A 17,756-nucleotide genomic window follows, 5' to 3' on the forward strand; every position below is an offset into this window, starting at 1 on the left:
CTGAGGAAGTCCCTCAAGGATGTTGCTGGTTACAAGAATCCTGATCTATCTAAGAGCCTGGGGCTCCTTGTTCTTCGGCCTGTCTCGTGCTTCTCACTACTCAGCCGTGTTTCTCTTGCGCTGTGTTCTTGTCTATGCTTCAGGATCTATTCCAGATGCATTCAGCTTCACCTTCTCTCGTTTTATGCCACCGGCTGCTTTAAGTATCCGCCGGCCGCAACGTGCCCCGAACGGGAGGGGGGGCACGAGTTCCGAGACACCATAAATGGAAAGGGCGTCATCATTTCCTCTGGACGAAGTGACCGGGGGTGGAAAATACGACACACACCTGGTCATCCGTCACAATAAATGCCCTGGCAACGGGCGCCGTGGAGAGGGCCCACCGGGTAGCCGAAGAGCAGCCCGGCGTGCCCGCCCTGTCTTGTTCCCCTGTCACAGCAGCGCGGCAGACGGAATGCCTTGGTCCTTACGACGTTATCCTGAGACAGGCCGGATGGCACGGGACGGGACCCGTGCAATTAATAACCCTACGCCTCTCTGCCAGAACGTGGCAGGAACTGACGCTGAGCGCGGCGGGAGCAGTTGGAGGTGACAGTCCACGCACGCTCATTAAATGCGGCCTCGGGCCTTTGACTGGTTAACACCTTATCGGTGGGCCCCTCGGGGGCCTTTCTGGGTCGTCGGGGTACCGAGTGCTCGGGGGTACTGTTCACCTCCCCGAGCACTCTCTCCCGAGAATGCCTTTCCTTGTCCTCGGGGAACCGAGTGCTCGGGGGTACTGTTCACCTCCCCCGAGCACTCTCTCCCGGGCACACTTGTACGGATCCTCGGGGAACCGAGTGCTCGGGCGCTGCTGCATGCAGCCCCGATCACTCTCTCCTGGAACTTCCTTCGGTGAGTCCTCGGGATACCTGGGTGCCTAGGGGCCACCGCCAGTGGCCCCGGGCATGCTTCTCCCGGTACTTAGCTCTTCTGGTCGTCGGGGGCCTAGGGTGCTCGGGGGCCACCGTATACCTTCCCGAGCATTTTCTTCCCGAGTACTTTCTTCCCGGTACTTAGATTTCATGGATCATCGGGGAACTGGGGTACTCGGGGGCCACTGACTGTGGCCCCAAGCGCTTTCTCCCGGGACTTGATCTTTTCTCATCTTGCAGGAGAGACCCCGCGGGATGGCGCCATGTGGCGGATGGCTGGCCTGGCCTCGGGATTCGGGGACCCCCGGTTCCTGATACACCGACAGTAGCCCCCGGGCCCATTGGCAGGCAATGGCCCAGAGACTGCGGATGGGCCCTTCGTCGCGAACGAGGCCGAAGCCGGCACGAACGCCACGTGGTGAGCTTTCAGAAGGTAGTCCCTCCGGTCCGGGCCTTTGGTACGGCCCAACGGGGAGTCGAATGGACGCGCGTCCACACAACTCCCGAAGGGTGTGACAACGGGACGGGCGGCGCGTGATGACGGAGCAGGCGGCACGCGCGGCAGACGCGCAAATCGAGGAAAATACGCCTGGCAACCGCTGACATCGCATGACCCGTGGGAGACTCGCCTGGCGGTTGCGTCGATCGAGGAAACCGTCCCGCCGAGTGTGCTGTGGCATGAGACGTTTGAATTCCCTAGGGTATAAAAGGAGGAGGGGAGCAAACTGCCCCCCTCTTTACGCCATCTCGCGATCAAGCTCTTGCCCTCGTTGCACTCCTGAGCCCTAGAATCTCCTTAGGCGATCAGAGCACCTTCCCTTCTCCACCGTTCAGATCATCCCCCGCCCCGACGAAATACCACGAGCAGGAGGAAGCCGCCGCGACAGGACTCCCGACGGCGTGCTGCTGGAGTCCCGCCTGTCGAACGAGGAGGCGGCGGGGAAGATTCGGAAGTTGTTGGTCCCCGAGGGCCAGCAGGGGGCCCTGGTGGTGATGCCGGCGAGCTTCCCGCTGGCGACCAACCGCCCGGGGCACATCGTCCTCTTCACCTCTTTTGTGGCGGCTGGGCTGGTGCCGTCGTTCTCAACGTTCTTCCTCCAGATCATCGACACCTACGGGATACAGTTGGTGCACCTCAGCCCCAACTCGGTCGTCATCCTGGCGGTCTTCGCCCACTTCTGCGAGATGTTACTGGGGGTGCCGCCATCGGTGACACTTTTTCGACACTTCTTCGCGCTGCGGTCGGCCAGGAAGAAGAGGGGCTTCTCCACCGCGGACGTCGCTGGCTGTTGTAGCTTCTGGCTGCGGGACGGCCTGGGGGAGCGATACATTCCCCAGGTGCTGCGAAGCAAGTGGGAGGAATGGCGGCGCGATTGGTTCTACGTCGACGTCGACCCCCACGACCGTCTGACCCTGCCGGAGGTGGCGGCGGAGCCCCAGAAGGCGACCTGGGAGGTGCCGCCACCGATGGACGCGCAGCTGGAGCCAGTCCTGGAGTGCATCGGGTTCCTGCGCGATGTCGGGCTCACCTCGGTGATGGTGGTGGTGAACTTCCAGCGCCGTCGCCTGGCTCTCCTACGGGAGCGGGCCCGGCCTTACTGGCTTTACTGGCTTTACACCGGCCCCGAGGACATCACCCGGACCCAGATCGGCGAGGACTGGGACCTGGGCACGTCGGAGTTGAGGGGCATGCTCCGGGTGGTGACCGGGGTGGATGACCTGGGCCGGGCGGAGCTCCCGCGGGTTTGTGCGGGCCAGGCTGCACAGTGACGGCCTGTTCGGGTTTGGGTTGGATGGCTTAGCGGGATCTGGGAGCTGGACCGACCCACTGGGCATAGCCTTTGAAAGGCTGGGCCGACCTGGCAGGACAGCGGTGCTCGGACCGAGCCGTGGCTCAATCGGGCAGGCCGAGTCGCGGCCTTAGGCCGGCCCATGCGAGCATGTGGGCACGCGGGAGAGCGCTGGCGTACGCGACTGGCGGAGCAGGGGGAATCGGCCGACGGCAAAGAATCGATAGCGGCACGCACGGTGAAGCTCATTGGAGAAGTGTTTTGGCCGGGCTCCACGAAAACAAACGCACGCGGCGGAAATGGCGGCAGCGGCAGAGCGGTGGCGAGGCGAAATGAAGAAGAAGGGAGAGAGAAGACCGGTTGTACTATTTATAGATGGTGAGGGAGCACAGGGAGGCGGTGCACGCGCTGGTGTCATGGGGACGTCGGTGGTGAGGTGGCAGGCGGCACCCACCTTATTTCCCGGATCATGGGCATGCTCTGCGCCGGCCAAGCACGTGGGCGCGCAAAGTCACGGCGCAGAGGCATGGGCAGCAGAGAGAGAGGGAGGGAGAGAGAAGAGAGAGAGCGGAGAAGGGGGGGGGCGGTCAGGAGAGCTTCCCGGGGAACGATGACCGGCGAAGGCGTCGTCGCGCTGGAAACAGAAGGAGGGAGAGAAGGCACGCGGAACGGAGGACGGATCAGTGACGCGTGTACCTTTGAACGGTCGAGCGGCGCGTGGGCCACAGGTGAGCATGTGTGAGCTGGGCCGGCAACACTGTGACGTGGGCCGAGCGCGGCGAGAGAGAAAGAAAGGGCCGACGCGCAGGAGGAGGGAAGGAAAGGCCGGCTGGTGGGCTGCGAAAGAGAGAGGGCAAGGGAATTCGGCTTGGGTGAAAAAAAAGAGGGAAGGAGAAAAGGAAAAGGAGAAAAAGAAAAGAGAGAGGGAGAGAGATTTTGGGAATAATTTAGAAATGCAATATTTTGAATTGAATTTTGACTTGGGATTAAGATCAACTCCAATTGGAATATTTGAACTTTGATTTGAATTTGGAATAAGATCTTCGGGGAAGGATTTGAACTCAATTTGGATTGGAGCTGAAAGAATCTAAGAGTAGGTTTGAAATTGAGATATATTCAATTTCAAACCTCCACATAAGAACCAAGAAATCTAAAACTAATGCATATGAACCAACTTAATGCAGAGACTATTTTGAATTTGATTCTAGTGTACTTTGAATTACTTAAGCAACTTATAGACATGAATGTACATATATACTGGTATATATACATCCACTTACCTATTCTCTTAACCCATAGTTAGCTTAATTAATCCTAAAAAGTTTTAATTTGGAGTGAATTTTGTAATTAATTAACATACTCAAATTCAGGATGTTACAAATGCAGACTTGGAAGCGTGTTTGGTTTATGGTGCAGCACGGTACAAGCGTGACGGTGATGATATCGATGGTGAAGGAAAGAAGAAAATACCTCTCGTCAAGGTGATATGGTATTTTCCTATAGTCTCTAGTTTGAAGTGTTTATTCATGAACAAAATCTATGCGAAATTGATGTGATGACACGCCGAGGAGCGGAAAGATGATGGAATACTGAGACACCCCGCTGATTCTATACAGTGGAGAAACATTGATAGGAAATGCAAGCCCTTTGTAGAAGATGTGAGGAATATAAGATTTGGGTTGAGTATGGATGGGATGAACCCATTCGAGAATATGAACAGTAGTCATAGCATTCAGTCTGTGACTCTATATATCTATAATTTTTCTCCTTTGTTGTGTATGAAGCAAAAGTACATTATGGTGTCGGTGCTGATACAAGGGTCGAGGCAACCTGGCAACGATATCAATATCTACCTGAAACCATTAATGGAATATCTTGTAACATTGTGGAACGGTGGTATGCGAGTATGAGATGAATACAAATGAGAGAACTTCACTCTACGTACAATGCTGTGTGTAACAATTCAAGATTGGCCATCCCTTGGTAACTATCGAGCCAGACTGTCAAAGGTTACTGTGCATGTGTGCATTTCTTGGATAAAATAGAGAACTTGTGGCTGAAGAACTACCAAAAATGGTCCTAGGTCATCGTAAACCTCTTCTCAAGGATCACTCATACCGCAGCAACAAGAGAGCTTTTAATGGGAAAGTTGAGACTTGATCACCTCCTAAGCATCGCATTGAGAAACAGGTATATGAGATAGTAAAGGGACTTAGGGTTATCCTTGGAAAGGGACGTGGGAGTACACCGGTTTCAAAATCTAATCTTAGAGCTTCTATGTTCAAAAAGAAGTCTATTGTTTATGACTTAGCGTATTGGGTGGATTTAGTGGTTTGACACGCAATCGATGCCATGCACATTGAGAAGAACATGTGTAATAGCTTGATTGGTACATTACTAGACATACATGGTAAAACAAAGGATACACTCCAAGCACAAAGGATCTAAAATGTTTGAAACTCATACAGGATCTACATCCCGAAGATATGGAATAAGACGACAAATATCTTAGTCCCACTAGCTACAGTCTAAGCAAGGCGGAGAAAGTTGCAATGTGCAAGTTCTTGAACGGAATCAAAGTTTTATCCGGTTACTTCACCAACATAAAGAGACTAGTAAATATGAAAGATTTAAAATTAACTGGCACAAAGTCTCATAATTGTCATGTGATGATGACACATATGCTTCCAATTGCAATTAGAGGTATTGTGTGGTGGAGGTCCAAAATCTAATCATAAAGCTGTATTACTTCTTCAACACTATATCATAGATGATCATTGATCTGACCAAGCTAGATAAGCTGCAGGAAAACGTGGTCGAGACTCTATCCTAGCTTGTGGCATGTTTCCCTACATCATTTTTTGATATCATGGTGCATCTGATTATTCACATTGTGAAAGAGATACAGATCCTTGACCTCGTGTTTATGCATCATATGTACAATTTTGAGAGGTTCATGAGAGTTCTGAAGAAATATGTTCGTAACCGAAATCGGGCAGAACGCTGCATGGTCAGGGCCGGGGAACCGAGAAGGTTATTGATTTCTACGTCTACTACATGAATCTTAAATCAATTCATGTTCTTGTATCTCACCATGAGAGGAAGCTATAGGGGAAAGGGACGATAGGTGACTCATTCCACACTAATGACCATGTTTCTGCAACAATCAGTTGTAGTGGCCCCATATGTCGAGGAACACCAAAAGATGCTACACACCAAAAGCCCAGGGAAGTCCAATGAATGGATCGCGTGAGAGCACCGATATCATTTTGGTGCCTGGTTACATAGATAGGTGATGTTTAAGCATATAGAGTATGCTAGTTGAATGTATTGGCTCACGCACTGTCAACCACAAGCCTCACATCCTAAGGATATGACATAAATAGTTTTACATTTTATACGAGAGCACAAGATAATACGAGCGTCAACAAAAATAGCGATGTCCGTATAGATGCATATGACTGCAATGGCAATAGGGAGACCTACTATGGATTCATAGAGTAGATCTGGGAGCTCGACTATGGTGTGTTAAAGGTTCCTCTTTTCTGGTGCCATGGGTAAGACTTCCAGGGAGCATGAAGATTGACAAGTATGGTATGACTACAGTCGGACCAAAAACTCGTCAGATATAGAGAAGAACCATTCGTACTTGTGAAAGATGTTTTTGCAAGTCTTCAATGTAAAGGATATACCTGGCTAATAAGGATGAGCGTCACGTGGTTCTTTAAGGAAAAAGAAGGATTATCGGAGTGAAGAATGTCGTTGACGAGGAAGACTACAATCAATTCGATGCGTTGCCTCCTTTCGGAGGGGATATCAACCTAGGTCTTATGGAAGACACCAACAAACCTCCCTATATACGTCGTCATTATAATAAAGGGCAAATTGTTAAGCTAGATTAATTAGCTTTATTTGCATATTAATGAAAGACATGAATTACTATGTATTAATGAAGGACTAATTCAATTTGTTTACCTAATGAAATGAATTAATATCTATGAATTTGTTTTCCATTTTTGGTATGAGCATATTTATTTTCTATTTTTAATGAATTAAAAAAATCATCCATGAAATTTAGGTATATAACAAACTTTAGGAATGATATTTAGGTATATAGCAAAAAATTGGTTAAGATAGTTTGTAGCGCAGTGAATATCCCCTTTCACTACCGGCCTAAGTCCTGAACCGGTAGTGAAAGGGGTTTCACTTCTGGCTTAAGTCATGAGCCGACAGTGAAGATGCCCTTTCACTGCATACTTAGGCTGGCAGTGAAACACCTTTCACTACCAGCCCTAGAGGTACACTGGCAGTGAAAGACCTCCCCTGTAAAGATAAATGTCGCCCATTACTTAAAGGTACACTTGGAATTTTTCACCTCTCCTACCTGCGCCCTACGCTGAATCGCCTCCCGCCCGCGTCGCCACCACTATCACCCTTGAGGAAGAGGAGGAGGACTAGGAGCCCGCCACCCACACCACCGTCGTCCCCTAGGAGGAGGACGAGGCCGCATGCGCCACTGTTGTCCCCACCGACGAGGAGGAGGACCAGGAGCCCGCGCCACCGCCACCACCAAGGAGGAGGAGGAGGTCACCCGTGTTGTTGTCACCCTCACCAACGAGGTCCAAGAGCCTACCACCTATGCCGCCGCCACCACCAAGGAGGAGGAGGAGGAGTCTGCCTATGCCGCCATCGACCCCACGGAGGAGGACCAAGAGGTGGGCGAGTGCCAAAATTGTTCGTTATTAGTTCTTCAAATTATTTAGTTTAGGTTGGAGCTAATTTGAGTCTAAGACAATGCTGGTCTAGGTACGTAGGAGCAATTCAAGCTCTATGTTTCCTCAAGCATTAGCAACGAACTATAAAACATGTTCTTGCTTTTCGAATGATGTTTTTTGGTTATTTTTACTGTAATAATTTCACAAATCCATATGTCATATTTAATTAGTGCTTGAATATGGAATTATTGAATTGTCAATGCCATTCCTAGGTATTGTTGTCTCTGTGTTGTTGTTGGTTGGCTGGTGGTGCTTCCTGCTCTCTATAGTCAAGTGGGGATGATGGTTCTCGGTTAAATTTTGATGATGATGGTAGGGAGATGTATTCGGCTAAATAATTCCATATTGTACCACTTGTAAAAACTTCCTTGATGATAAGAAATGTTGGTTATGAGACAATAAGACTACTATTATCAGAAATGTTCGTATCACAATTAATTCAAATTATTTAGTTGTACATCCTGCTTTAACAGTTAGATGTCCCATAACCAGCTAACACATGCGTGTATAACATGCAACAAGACACAAATGCATGGAGAAAGGCAAAAGACTAAAAACTCACTTTCTTATATTTGAAACTAACTGCTCTATGTTAACTAAAAATACTTGACTTCTAGAACCACACTCCTAACAAATTTAAGGAGACAACAAGTAGTGATTCAAATCAAAATAATCTGGTATGCAGTTCAAGGATGATTCATATTCAAGGAAGAAGGATTTAGACGATCTTACAATATTAGTTATATGCAATATCAGTAGGTTTCATTGAAGTATCAGAAGGCTAAAATGGTTAAATGATGTTGAGACTAGGGTTACCAGTTTTGCCATGAGTTTTAATATATTGATTGATTCCCCGCCTTTGTCCAAAGGCAAAGAGAACTATTTAAAGATCCTATTGAGACTAGGGTTAAATGAAATGCACCGATCCTGTTGTATTTTAAGATGATCACATGTATTTTTAATGTAAATGGGGATATTATTAAACTTGTGTGTTAACTGGAGTGACATGAGACACTTTTCATGATTGCAATGAAAATCAATTTGTTCATGCATGTGATTCATTCCCCTATATATGTTAGATGAGCAAATGATGAAAGGAGATAGCTATTTATCATACATATGACTGCAAAGCTTGATTGGATGGTTATTACACATTCACCTTGCAAATGTTTTCACTATCCCAATCAAGCTTGTAGTTGTATATAATTATCTCCATAATTTGATGCGGTGTAGTCTTAGTGAATATCTTATTCAAGTCATTCAAGTATTATATTTTGGCATTCTGAGGTTTAGTCTTAGCGAGTATCTTATTTTATTTCAACCTGAATTGTCCATTTTTATCATTCAAGTATTGTATTTTGGCATTCTGAGGTATTGATTACATTTGCAATATTAGCTTAGCTTGGTCTAATTTCAAGGTCAGCTATGTTGGTACCTATTTTTATCTTGCTGCACGATAGTAGAAGGTTATCTCTCTGTTGTGGTTAATGATTCATACTTTGCAATCATTTTTGCATTTTTCTAAAATTTAGGACCGCTATGACATGGTATGTTGTCCATCATGGTCGGCAAAGTGGAGTGTTCTCTAGTTGGAAGGCATGCCACGAACAAGTTAATGGATTCAAATGAGCATGTTACAAAGGGTACAAGTCCAAACATGAAGCTATTGCGGCATACAATAGTCAAGTCATCCAAGCCGAGCTAAAATTGGCTAACTTTAAAATAAGAAGAAGAAGTGTGATTTCACGCGTAAAGATATCGTAATCCTAGCTCTGGTTGTAATCATCATTATTTTGCTATGTAAGATGATGTGACTTGTAAGATCAATGCGTCACTTGTCAGTATCTTTGTGTCTTTTTTGCTATGTAAGAGGTGTTTTTTTTTGTTAATTTGGTCATAAAATATACTCAATTACAATATTGCATGTGTATGCATTCTATCTTTTGATAGCATCTCTCCTCCCTCGTCGGCTTTCTCTCTATCTTCCTCCTTCCTTAGCTCCCTATCTGTAGAATACTCAACCACTCATCATCATCGTATGTAGAACTCTCAGGAAAGGATGGCACCACTAACCGTCGATCTGGCCCAAGTGCTAGAAGGAGATGTGCTGTCGTCAAACATTGAAGAAGGTAGCCTGAGCAACTACCTGAATCTGAACCAAACATACACCTGTGGAGGTGATGAAGTAATTCAAAAGTACATGAATGCATCAGTTGTACATATTATTGTATAGGTTCTCAAAACTTTTTTGCTTATGTGTAGATGTCTGATGCTCTGGAGAGTCACGACAACGAGCAATCCCAGGAGTGGCATCGTGTTAGAGGTCCCTCAAAAATGCCTATGGGACAATTTGTGATCACGGAGGTCTCACTAGCAGGGAAGCCAACTGCATCAGAGAAAGTTTTGGGGCCATACAAGTCAATTTGTGAGATAGTTGTTAAGGATCATGTGCCTATCAGCTATAGATTGTGGACTGGCGAACGAGGTGATCTGCATGTGGTTCCTGATTCAATCCAGAATAACATCTTGTGGACCATCATATTATAGAAGTTCGAGTTCCCTAAAGAGAATATATGAAAGTAGTTAAGCATAAGACGTTAATGATCATAGGCCTTTCATTTAAGAATTGGAAGGGCACATTGAATAGAACCTATATGCAGAAAGGTACAACACTAGATTTTAGCAAATGGTCACAACTCGAAGATCATTGGCAAGCCTTTGCGGAGTACAAGTTGTCAGAAGAAGCACATAAGTTGAGTGAGGTGAAAAAAGTTATCTCGAAGAAGAACCTTTACCCCCCACAAAGTTAGCAGTCGTGAGTACACGAGGAAAGAACTACAGTGGCAATAAGAGCTAGATGAACTACGAGAGAGAGGTGTCACACCTGAAATGGAGGGCTGGAGCGAACGATCAACGCACTTCCTTTGTCGGAGGGATGCTTCTTACTCGGCTGATAGAAGCTTATGCTTTACAACCTCTAAAGATCAGAAAGTGATGCAAACTCTTACAAAAAAGCTTACGGACGCACACACGTAGTTTGCACAATGCTCTTTAAAGCAAGATAGGGATAGAGATGAGCTCACCTTGGCCATTGGAAACAAGGAGCACGGTGGTCTCACATGAGGCGTTTGTGTGATGGGTTGGAAATATAATATCATATGCGTCATCAATAGCTACAAGAGTCGAAAGAGATCTCAAGCAAAGTAAGATGAAAAAAAAAGGTAGAACAAGCTAGGATGATGAACATGCTTGAACTTGCACTACTACGTGAGCAGGAACAAACAAACAAAAAAGTAAGACAAGCAATATAGGAAGCCATCCAGCATGAACGAGGCACCATTAGGAGCGAACAGGAACAATTGTTAGTGTCTCCTAATGTTGTGCGCTCCAGCCCCATTGGTCATCGGAGTAGCTGTGCATCCACGGGACTTCCGGGTGCTGACTCCATCACTTATCACGTGGACCATATCACAACATTGATGCTAAGAGCATTACCATCAAGGATGCTTCCGACGTGGCTTATCCCCATGGCGCCAATGAACTTTTTGTAGGTGGTATGTCCTAGAGGCGATCACATATGTGGATTGGATCTGCAAGTGGAATTTAATATGATTAAATATCCATTAGGGTTTAGAGTCATAATGGGCTTTAATGTGATTAAAGGTCCATTAGTGTACTCTATATAAGAGGAGGAGGAGCCGTGGGCGCAAGAGTTGATCCTGCCACAAAAACCCTAGTCGCCACCTATCGGTGTATCAGGAACCGGAGGTCCCTGAGTCCCGAGGCCAGGCCGGCCATCCGCCACGTGTCGCCATCCCGCGAAGGTCCCTCCTGCGGGGTGAGGAAAGTTCAAGTCCCGGGAGAAGGTGCTCGGGGCCACAGTCCGTGGTTCCCAAGCACCCCAGTTCCCCGATGATCCACGGAGTTTAAGTACCGGGAAGAAAGTGCTCGGGGAGGTGCCCGGTCACCCCCGAGCGCCCTAGTCCCCCGACAATCAGAAGAGCCAAGTTCCGGGAGAGAGTGCTCGAGACTGCGTGTGGCAGCTCCCGAGCGCTTGGTTCCCCGAGGATCCGCGTAAGAGTGCTCGGAAGAGAGTGCTCGGGGCTGCACGTGGCAGCCTCCGAGCCCTCAGTTCCCCGAAGGATTGGGCAAGAGTGCTCGGGAGAGAGTGCTCGGGGCTGCACGTGGCAGCCCCCGAGCACTCGGTTCCCTGAAGGTTCGTGCAAGAGTGCTCGGGAGAGGGTGCTCGGGGAGGTGAACAGCACCCCCGAGCACCCGGTACCCCGAGGGCAGGGATAGGCATTCTCGGGAGAGAGTGCTCGGGGAGGTGACCAGTACCCCCGAGCACTCGGTGCCCCGACGACTCAGAAAGACCCCCGAGGCACCCGTCGATGAGGTGTCAATCAGTCAGAGGCCCGAGGCCGCATTTAATGAGCGTGCGTGGCCTGAGATCCCCAACTGCTCCTGCCGCAGTGTCAGTTCCTGCCATGTTTTGGCAGAGAGGTGTGGGGCTATTAATTGCACGGGTCCCGTCCCGTATCATCCGGTGTGTCTCGGGATAACATCGCCAGGATCAAGGCGTTCCATCTGCCGCCCTGCTGTGGCAGAGGAACAAGACAGGGCGGGCACACCGGGTTGCTCTGCGGCTGCCCGGTGGGCCCTCTCTACGGCGCCCGTTGCCAGGGCGTTTATGGTGACAGGTGACCGGGCGTGCGCCGCGTTTTCCACCCCCCGGTCACTTCACCCAGAAGAAATGATGACGCCTTTCCCAGTCATGGCGTCTTGGAACTAGTGCCCCATCTTTCCCGTTCGGGGCATGTCGCAGCTGGCGAGTGCTTAAAAGAGCCGGCAGCATAGAAGAGAAGGATGGACCCAGAGAGCGAACAAGCAATCGAAGAATCGAGCAAGAGACCGCAAGCACAGAAGCACAAAGAACCGAACCATAAACCAACTCAAGGCATAGTCCCTGCCCAAGAATAAGGAGCCTCAAGCTCTTAGATAGACAAATATTCTTATAACCAGCAACATCCTTGAGGGACTTCCTCAGGACAGTTATTACATCCATACAGGAGTAGGGTATTACGCCCCCGTGCGGCCTGAACCTGTCTAAATTCCGGTGTATTTACTTCTCTTTGCACTAGATCATCACCTCTACCACCGGCCGTTGCATTTACTCTCATTCATTTCTCCGACGAACTTATTCAGGATCATCCCCCCGGCCGAATCTCTAAAAAGGGGTCTCTCGGGATCCCTGCGACAGGAGTTAATCCTCTGACACCACCTCTTCCCGAACTCCCTACGAATCCCTAGCTGGGCGCGCGGTACTAGCACACCGGCGTACGGTGTTCCATCCCTGTACGTGTGGATACCATAGAGGCACTGCTTCTATTGCAGTGCTAACCTTCTCGGCGTGAAGATCGCAACGTTGTACATGCTTTGTGGTCGATAAGGTGATCGACTACTTCCTTTTTGTGATCGAGACCTCTCCATCGTGGTCGATGCTTCCTCTACGTGGCCGAGGATCACACGACGACCACTCGGAGCTGGTCACAGGCCGCTCGGAGCTGGTCCCGGACTACTCGAATCTAGTCGAGGAGCGTGACGGACTTGCTTATAGCTGGTCGGAGAGCTGCCTCGACTGCATTGATCTGCACGATATTGGATCGGTCTACTCCACCTCTTCGTCCACTGCACTGCGCGTTGAGTGGTAATGGTCCATGATCCTCTACTCGCATGGTTTCCTGGTTGAACGCGGTAGATAAATTTTGATTTGCGCTAGTGTAGCCTATCCATTTCCCAACACTTTTGAACAAACGTTCGATACTAGAGGGCTACACCATGGTCAAAGTAGATGAGGCAGCTGACCATTACCGTCATGTTCTGGTGGACTACCCCATAGAGATGGGAGAACGTGCACACATTCATCGCATAGGAGAAACCTTACACAGTGTTTCCACCAGCGACAACTCCCGAGAACCTCTACATCTTGGGATGTCATCACCTCATAGATCTTCCTCTCCTCATCCATCTCCTAGAATAAGTCCACCTCCTCAGCCATCGCCTCAAAGAAGTTCACTGCTCAAGAAGCCAACACCATCAAGAAGTCAGCCATCATCTCAAAAAATATGATCAGGTTCCACAGCATCCAAGAATACAACATCATTTAAGAAATTGGTGCCATCTAAGAAGTTGGCGAAACCCAAAGATGTCTTCTCACTTAATCCTGAAGAGAGCCACCAACTGACTACGAACGCATCAATAAGAAGCAGACTAAGAGCAAATCAAGTCCAATCAATAAGGATGCTCTAAGTACTAGGGACTTCCTGACTACTTCTAGATTAACAATAGAGGAACTAGCACGGCTTGTTACGAGAGTGGAAATCCCAAAGTTGGATGTTACAAGGCCATTTGAGTTGGGCAAACATTTGGTCAAACCAGATATACAAAGAAATATTACAACTCAAATGCGTAGATTACATATATGTGGTACTTGGAGCAGTTTAGATCCTTTTAAGGCGTTCCCTGAAGATACAGAGATGAATATTTTCTCAACAGAGGCAACTACTTCTGGGTAAAATTTAAGCGCTTGTATGAAATGTACAAGGAAGATATCCTTGATGTGGCTATAGTCAGAGCATGGACTCTATAAGTAACTTATGTATATAATTTAGGTTATATGATCTTGTACCTTCAAATCGGCTAACTAAGTTCTCTTTCATAGAATGGAGATTCGCACATGCAGATAAGAATAAGATAATAAAGTAGGATTCATCGATCATAGGCTTGTCAATGAGGAACTTGGAAGGGAGAGTCCGGACTTCACCAAGAATTAGTTATTGAAGTGTCTGCTTCACCACCAATATAAGACATTCATATTCTTACTCTACAACTTTGAGTATGTGTTTGCGTGCCAGAGCGTTCTCCTTTTATAGGTGACTCGATTCTAGTAGTAATTTGCTATGATGATATATTCCTACAATTTTCATTGGATCCTCTTTGTCATCCACCCAGACTTGAGCAAGATCATTATCTTGGACTCACAAAAGAGATATAAGAAGACTTACCAAGACTTCATCGACATGCTAAATAGGTAAACTCAATCATTTAATCTTCTCATCGATTGTATCTAAGTTTAATTAGTATTCATATTCACGTACATGGCGTACACAAGATATTGCAAAAAGAGTGCTGTCAACTATCCATACATGAAGCAGCATGATGTAAAAACTGATTTTTCGGTACGCGGGAAATATTCAGGTCTTGTATTTTCTACTAATAAAAAGGTTCAATTCATTTCACTAACGAATCATTTCATCTTGAAGTGTATGAGGCAACCACCCAGCAACAATCTCTGCGGGTTCTATAGTATTACTTTCATGCACACATTCAGCGGAGATAGAGATACAATCATGTTTAATGATGTTGAGGTATGAAATTATATATCGATGCCTTCTTTTCAATTTATATATATGTTCAAGGACTAATTCTTTCGATTCTTCAAACGCAACATTTCAAACAACGCACAGGTGTGATACTCCTTGTGGAAATATATGCCATTCAAAAATAGATCGTCGGGTTCTTCATCGAACATGTTATCAACCCAAACGGTGTTTCATGAAATCGATTGTGTTGTCGATGCGTAACAGACCTTCAAAAGATACCATACCTTCTAGTACAGAGTATGCAACAAGTAGGAAGTCTATCAAAGAGTTTAACAGTGTATATATCGTGAAGCTAGATTAAGTTGTTTTATTTGCATATTAACGAAGGATATTAATTACTATGTGTTAATAAAGGACATTAATTACTATGTATTTATGAATGTGTCTTTATTATTAATTTACATTAAATACGTCTCATTGTATGCATGTATTGGGAGGGAGGGAGACATAGAGAGGAGAGAGATACGTAGAAGAGAGAGGAGGGGCAAAACACTATCGGTTCAAAGTTTCAGCAGGCTGTGATACCAAGCATCACTGCCGGCTCAAGCCTTGAGCTGACAGTGATAACCTTCTTCACTGCTGGTTTCTCAGGCCGGCACTGATAGTTAGGGATTATCACTGTCAACCTATTGTCGGTTTCAAAACCAGTAGTGAAGGGGGTTTTGAAGTCGGTAGTGAAAGTATTTTCTGTAGTAGTGTTTATTAATTATGATGCAACTAGAGCGCTCGGGATTCATGGTCCATGTCTGACTACGGCCGGAGCTAAACAACAATCAGTAGTAGTTTATGTTGTTGACTTGCCTGGGCTTTCTTTTGTCAGGGAACAAATCCTTTCTTCTACTTTTTCTTAGAGCGGCGCCCCGAGTTAAGTTAGCTAAAACCCTAGGCTCTTTTCTCTCCCTTTTCGCCTCTGCTCTTGCCACTCTACCAGGAAACACAGCCCTGCCGATGCTTCCAGCTTAGCATGCGCATGTAGTTCGATTAATCAATCATCGTACATAAAACACATAGCGTTGCATACTACTCAATCTGTTTAGAAATAGTAAGCATATTTCTTTTTAGAAAAGTTAAATTTTGTTTACTTTAATTAATAATTAATCAAATTATAAGAGTGACTAATGTATAAAAATTATACGATTAAGTTCATAATTCAAAAGGATTTCACACTATATAAATTTTGTAGCTATAAATGATATATTTATGGGAAAACCTTAGTTAAAATCTAACTCCAAAGACTAAATTAAAAAGAAATATGTTTACTATTTCTCAGCGGAGGGAGTACATTTTCGACTTAATAAAAGTGTCTTATATTTATCTTTGTTTTCTTGCACCATCAGTCGAGTCATTGAACTGAGGAAGCCTGCATGTACTGGGGCAAACTCTACCGATTGTATTATATTGCTTTACTACTATTATTCAATGATCTCCAATTATTCTTTTAAAAATGTTCATTGAATTAATTGGGTTTGTCCAATCATCAACTTGATTTAATCCAAATTATTCAACTTGCTTTAAGCAGATTCTTAATTTTTTTTTCTAGAAAGATGTTTTCCAAATTGTTGAAACTTAGCACTATGTATTTCCGGTCCCTCGTACGACCAAGTTCTGGCTCTGCCCACTTGCTTGATCCTTCTAGCCCGCGAGGCTACGTCCCCTAGCTACGATGTGCGTTTGTGTGTGTATTATTCACCTGTTGCTCTCTCTCGCTTTGGCGGGGGCTTATGGTGTCTTGTCCTGCGCAAAAGCTCCTGCATGCACGTACACTTTGCGAACACACGCCACACGTACTTGTTCTTGCCTGCATGTATATATATGCCCTTCGTTTAGAGCTCAGCCAGCTCAGGCTAGCGCTCTCTCTCTCTCTCCCTCCATTCCCATGGTAGTTAGACAACACGCCGCAAATGGAGAGAGATCACGGCGACATCCATCAGAGACCACCGTGCAGCCACGGCCAAGTTGGCAACTCATGGCCGCCGCCGCCGCCGCAGACACGGCCGTCGTCGTCGTCGTCGTCCTACACCTGCGGCTACTGCAAGAGGGAGTTCAGGTCACCGCAAGGGCTGGGAGGCCACATGAACGTCCACAGGTGGGACAGGGCCAGGCTGATCCTCCACCAGTGCTCCTCACACCGTCTCCCTTCTCCTCCAAACCCTATCCCCAGTCGCAGAGTTCTTGATCCTAGGCTCAGCCTGTCGCTGCTACCGCACTGTAGTGCCGGTGATGGCGGCTCCGCCGCGCCGCCAGCCAAGCCAGGCACCGGCCGTTTCGCCACGATGAGGGACTTCTTCGAGGTGAAGAACTTGGAGTTAGGGATCCGAGCGTGCGGCCATGGTGATGGAACGGAGGATCGTTTGGATCTTGAGCTTAGACTTGGCGTCTAGGCCGCTGTGGCGGACGGAGGTGCGCGCATGACGGCGTGGCTTTGTATATTCCACTCTCTTTGCTATGTTTTTTTTGGGGTGTCTATGGGTTGGCGTCTGCCTTTGATGTAAATTTGAGAAGGATTGGTCGAGCAGAACAACATATCTAACTTCAGACGTCTAGATTGGTTTGTACTGTTCTTTGCTTTGCGTTGCTTTCATTATGATAATCATGGTACTTAGGCCAGGGGGAGATGTCAACACCTTCTCTTGCGCGCTAGCGCTAAAACCTTTTTTTCTCGAGGAACTTGTTCATGCATGCTTTTTTAAGAGGGTATAATCAAGTGTGCACACAACTCACACACTACACTCACGCCACTCACCCACTTTTATACACATGCTCGGAGATGAATTGGATGCTATAATCTGGTGCACTGAAAACGTACAGTGCCACTGAACACATATATATACTCAT

This window comes from Phragmites australis, chromosome 20, assembly GCF_958298935.1.
Source record: "Phragmites australis chromosome 20, lpPhrAust1.1, whole genome shotgun sequence".
Classification (NCBI taxonomy): Eukaryota; Viridiplantae; Streptophyta; class Magnoliopsida; order Poales; family Poaceae; genus Phragmites; species Phragmites australis.